Source organism: Pogona vitticeps, chromosome 1, assembly GCF_051106095.1.
Source record: "Pogona vitticeps strain Pit_001003342236 chromosome 1, PviZW2.1, whole genome shotgun sequence".
Lineage (NCBI taxonomy): Eukaryota > Metazoa > Chordata > Lepidosauria > Squamata > Agamidae > Pogona > Pogona vitticeps.
Window position 1 is genome coordinate 6,248,371 of NC_135783.1, and position 6,054 is coordinate 6,254,424.

At 39.0% G+C, this 6,054-nt stretch overlaps 1 long non-coding RNA gene across 1 annotated transcript in view; it reads right to left on the reverse strand.

Annotated features, from left to right (window-relative positions):
- The window catches only part of LOC144584822 (uncharacterized), a 274,399-nt gene that overhangs the window by 13,740 nt on the left and 254,605 nt on the right, over window positions 1–6,054 (reverse strand). The gene's annotated exons all lie outside the window — the stretch shown is intronic.

Sequence of the window (6,054 nt, forward strand, 5' to 3'; positions counted from 1 at the left end):
GTCCACCAAATCGAGTTCCTTAAATCTGTTCTTCACTTCCACTGTGTATTCATGAGGGATTTGATTTAGATTATACCTGAGTAGCCCAGTGGTTTTTCCTACTCTCTTCAGTCTAAGCTTGAATTTTGCTGTAAGAAGCTGATGATCAGAGCCACAATCAGCTCCATGTCTTGTTTTTGCTGACTGTATAGAGCTTCTCCATCTTTGGCTGCAGAGAATATAATCAATCTGATTTCGGTATTGCCCATCTGGTGATTTCCATGTATAGAGTCGCCTCTTGTGTTGTTGGAAAAGAGTGTTTGTGATGACCAGCTTATTCTCTTGACAAAACTCTATTAGCCTTTGTCCTGCTTCGTTCTGAACTCCAAGGCCAAACTCCCCTGTTGTTCCTTTTATATCTTGGCTCCCTACTTTAGCATTCCAGTCCCCTAGAATGAGAAGAACATCTTTCTTTGGTGTCAGTTCTAGAAGGTGTTGTAAATCTTCATAGAATTGTTCAATTTCAGTCTCCTCAGCAATGCTGGTTGGTGCATAAACTTGGATTATTGTGATGTTGAATGGTCTGCCTTGGATTCGTATTGACATCATTCTATCATTGTTGAGATTGTATCCCATTACAGCTTTTCCCACTCTTTTGTTGACTATGAGGGCCACTTCATTCCTTCTGCGGGATTCTTGCCCACAATAGTAGATATGATAATCATCTGAGCTGAATTCGCCCATTCCTGTCCATTTTAGTTCACTGATGCCCAGGATGTCGATGTTTATTCTTGCCATCTCCTGTTTGACCACCTCCAGCTTCCCAAGGTTCATAGATCTTACATTCCAGGTTCCTATGCAATATTTTTCTTTACAGCATTGGACTTTCCTTTCACTTCCAGGCACATCCACAGCTGAGCGTCCTTTCGGCTTTGGCACAACCACTTCATTAGCTCTGGAGCTACTTGTACTTGTCCTCCACTCTTCCCCAGTAGCATGTTGGACGCCTTCCGACCTGAGGGGCCCATCTTCCAGCGTCATATCTTTTAGCCTTTTGTTTCTGATCATGGGGCATTCTTGGCAAAGATACTGGAGTGCCATTGCCATTTCCTACTCCAGGTGGATTGCGTTTAGTCGGAACTCTCCACTATGACCTGTCCGTCTTGGGTGTCCCTGCACGGCATAGCCCATAGCTTCTCTGAGTTGCTCAAGCCCCTTCGCCGCGACAAGGCAGCAATCCATGAAGGGGTTATTATTACTCTAGCTGCTGTTAATAAATTGGTAATCAATTCTTTAGTCATCTTATTTATTTATTTATTTATTTATTTATTTATTTATTTATTTATATTCCGCCTATCTGGTTGTTATGATCACTCTAGGCGGCTTACAAAGTTGTAATACTATAATAAAATAAAATACTGTATTGTCATTTAGTTCTTTAAAGATAAGTTTCCAGAATTTTTGTACTGTTTCGGATTCCCACCATGTATGAAAGTATGTACCAATTTCCTTCTCAAATTTCCAACAGACATTCAGGATTCCCACCATGTATGAAAGTATGTACCAATTTCCTTCTCAAATTTCCAACAGACATTCACCTAACTAGCATTAATTTTATTCAATTTTGTTGGTAGTTACATACCATCTTAAACCCAATTTGAATTTTTTTTCTCTTATTCTCACTGACATAAATCTTAAAACCCTCATTTTCCACATCTTCCTCCATTCTTCATCATTTATTCGTTTTCCTAAGTCTTGTTCCCACACGAACTTCAATCCTTCTTTCTCAGTCTCTTCTTCTTCTTCTAGATCAAGCAGGAATCTATAAATTTTACTCACTGCACCCTTTACTGAGTCACCTGAATAGCTTCATATGATAATAGAAATTGTTCATACTTTGCATATTCTCTACCTTTATTATACTTCTTTACCCATTCATTAGTCCATCTTTCTAATTGCATATAATTCAGCCGTGATATATTCTTATTTTGAAGGATTTGTTTCATTTGATCTTTCAATCTCATTTTATACAACCAGTCTTTTAATCTAATCACATTTTTTCTTTAAATAATTCTGCATAAACTTTCATATTGACAGGAAAATTCTCTATTTCACTCACCAATCTTAATGGAGAGTTAAACGGACATAAATTCTTTCTATACATATTCCAGTAAGTATCCCACCAACTTTCTCACCAACCACGATCTGTTTTTGATAATCTATACTTTGGCACCACATATAAATATTTCCCCTGTTCTATCTCCTTCTTGTATGTCTCATGAAATGGACTTTTCCATGAAAGCTCACATTTAAAAAAAAACATAAAAGTTAGTCTTTAAGGTGCCACCACGTTATTGTCTTTTTAATTTTTATTTTGTTCTCACCTGTTAATTAAATGGACCTTACAGCTTCATCAGTATACACAAGAAATTGATATATTTGTACTCCGAAGCTTTTGTGTGTGCTTATATGAAAACTAAAAAATGGCAAAGGAAGTTCAGCTAGAGTATTTTCTAGTTATAATATCCCCTGCAATTTCTTCAACTCATCCCTATTTTACATGGTTTCCCCTTCACGTCTGATTCTATATATGAGAAGTATGGAATCTCACCCAAGAATAACACACCAACATTGTAACAACAACAACAACAACAACAACAACAACAACAACAACAACAACAACAACAACAACAACAACAACAACAATAATAATAATAGTAATAATGGAGCTTAACAGGCTTAACTTGTATAATAGGAATGATTTCCATTAATTAACCATGTAAATTTGTAGGAAGTTTAAAACAGGCAGTCTGGATCTGGGTCTATGGCAACCTTAGCACAGAGAAAATTGTGAATTGGTTTCTTTGATTTTTTTTAGTGGTGGGTTGTCTTATTTGTTTATGGGGTACTGGTATTTCGTAGATCATTGAAGATTTATGTAATGTTATGTTTGTTTCCTTTTGGGTACAGCCTGTCCAGAGTAGCATTTACGGCTCACTGGTGTGGTATACAAGTCAAATGAATGAATGAATGAATGAATGAATGAATGAATGAATGAATGAATGAATGAATGAATGAATGAATGAATAGGTGCAGATGGGTGGAGACAGCATAAGATACCTTCTGTAGGTGGAGGAATCTCTAGGTCTGCTGATTCGAAACGCTGCTAGCCATGACCCTCTGGCACAAGATGAGATTATGCGTCTCATGATTATAGAATCAAGTGGGCAGCCATGAGTCACCAAGATATGATACAGAGATACTGCAACTTGAAATGCCAGTTGCTGGTGAACAACAGAATGGAGGAGACACCGATAAAAAAGAGCGAGGTGGTTGTCCCAGGCAGCAGAAATGAGGAGGTGGCAGCGAGGTGTGGAAGGAGAGGCCGGGAGAAGATCCTCTCCCACCGACCGCCAGTGCAGAAGACAAATCCAGCTGCTCATCTAGCCATCTCTTTCATACAAGGGCTTTGAAAGAGGCATGTCTTGTTCAAAACTTGTGAAATTGGGTTTTTGTTGCAGGGAGCCAGGCAGCAAAATGTTTTGGGCTGGCCCCTGAGAGGCGAATCACTTTCACGCCTTCCTTATGGACGTCTTGGAAGCCTCTATGAGAGACACAGGAAGAAGCTTGGATGGAACAACTGTCCGTTGGTTGCAGGACCCTACTCAGAGCGTGCTTATCAATGGCCCCTTCCCAAAAATAGGAGGAGAAACAAGGCCACCATCTTGGACCCGATGGGGTTCTCCAAGGCTCAGTCCTGGGCCCGGCGCTGTTGGATCAGGGAGTGCAGGGAATACAAAATTTGAGGACGGCACAGTATTTGGGTGGAATAGCTAATAACTGCCGGACATCTTAGTGGTTTAGGTCTCTGGCTGCAGTGCTAGAGGTTGGGAGTTCAATTCCTCCGCTGGGGTCTCCTTGGCAGGGGCTGGACTTGATCATCTTTAGAGGTCCTTTCCAGCTCTGCAGTTCTAAGACGATGATGTTGATGATATTTGTCCTTAATGAACTGCCAGCGGTTGAGGTCTCCAGCTGCAGAGCAGGAGGTTGGGAATTCGATTCCCCAGTCAAATCTTCTTGGCAGGGGCTGGACTTATAATAATAATAATAATAATAATAATAATAATAATAATAATAATAATAATAATAATAATAATAATAATAATAATAATAATAATAATAATAATTATTATTATTATTATTATTATTATTATTATTATTATTATTATTATTATTATTATTATTATTATTATTATTATTATTATTATTAGGCTGAAGGCCTGGCCTGATCTGCTTTGATTTGGATTTCTGCCTTGAGCAGGGGTTGGAGTCGATGGCCTTATAGGGCCCTTCCAACGCCACGATTCCTATGATTCTAGGGTTTTCAACCAGATACTGGCCTACCAGATGGACAATATATTGCAACAGCACTCTTCACCTGTTTACTGATGAAATGCTAAGAAATGCAACCTTCGTGTTCATTGCGACAGTACCTGTTTAGGGCAGAGGTCGATTGTGAAAGTCTTTGGTTTCAAAACGGGGAATATTTCTCTCTCTGCTATCCTTTTTAATTGCCAGTGCTCATGTTTCTCAGCCTGGGGAGACACCGAATCATCGTATCTTCCTCACGCTTGGAGGAAGAAGGAAAGTTATTTTGCTTGAAGTCCAGAGCTGTCGTGCTCTGCCTCGTTTTGAAAGCTTGCAGATTGTTTTCACTTTAAAAACTTTATTTTTTTTTACAAGAAAATAACAGAAAAAGAAATAAAACAAGTTATAAGGAAATATACCAAGATAATAAAGAATAAATTATACTGGCAAGAAATGAAAAAAATATGTTTGCTCTATTGATGTAAAATATGTTTGTTTTTTAAATTCTTTTAATTTTTAAGATAAATTCTGTAGCTTTGAGGTTTAGTAAATCTCAAGATGGGGCTGCTGATTATCTTGAAGCCATCTGGACATGAACTATATGTTCGGTGGGAACACTGGAAAGGGCCTTGAATATTGCTGCCCTCAGACTTTGGAACTCTCTCCCACTGGAGACCAGACTGGCCCCATCTTTGCTTTTCTTCTGCAAAAAGGCTAAGACCTTCCTCTTCAGACATACTTTCCCTGAGTGAATGGCTGCCAAGTGGAGTTTTTACATGTATTGTTGAACCTTAGTGCATTGAATGTGTTTTGATGTTGCTTATCTTTTTTGGTATTGTATTCATTGATCCTTTTACTATTATATACTAATTGTTACTAAGTTAAACACTGTCTTCTAATTTTTGTAAGCTGTCTTGGGTCTTTTTTAAAGGAGAAATTAAAAATAAAAGTTAAAAATAAAATAAAAAGCACACTGTAAATATACGAGTCTGGATCAAGTTTGTACCTCTTTGATATTCTGACCCATGTTTTAAATTATTGCTTCATCTATTTAATACAAATAACTGAGATGTACTTCACAAGATAGGAGTGTGAGCAAAAACTGTCACCGGACTTCGGAAATAAGAAGCACTAAACAGAAATGAATGCTGCTGAAATCAATGATACTTAAAAAAAAATCAGCTTTTTGTAAAAAAGCTGTACTTCCTTTGAGGTTACCTATTTACAGCCTCCTGATGCAACAATAGCAATAATGCACACAACAACAGCAATAACAGTACTAACAGGACTGAGGATGCCGTAATTCTAGAATTATGAATTAATACTAAGATTGCCTCTGATACAGATAGTGCTACGTCATGTACTGATGATGCTGTTCACGTATGTGCATTTTACCGGATTGCACTAGCACATTATGAATTGCACACTGACACTGCATGACGTAAAGCAATTTTTTTGCATGAACAGGAACCTCAGAAGACTCTCCCAGGGAAAAGACAGCCACGACTTTAAAAAGGGCGCGCGGCCCCTTTAAAAAATCCGGCGACTTCCAGACGATCTTTTTTTTTGCTCCCCCCCACCTTTTTTTAAACCCCGCCCTTGAGCGCGCGCCCTGGCCAATCGGAGCCTCCCGAGCGGCCGTCACACCAGCCCCGGCGCGTTCCGATTGGTGGCCTCCTTCCTGGTGCGAGCACCGCGCGGCTCCCG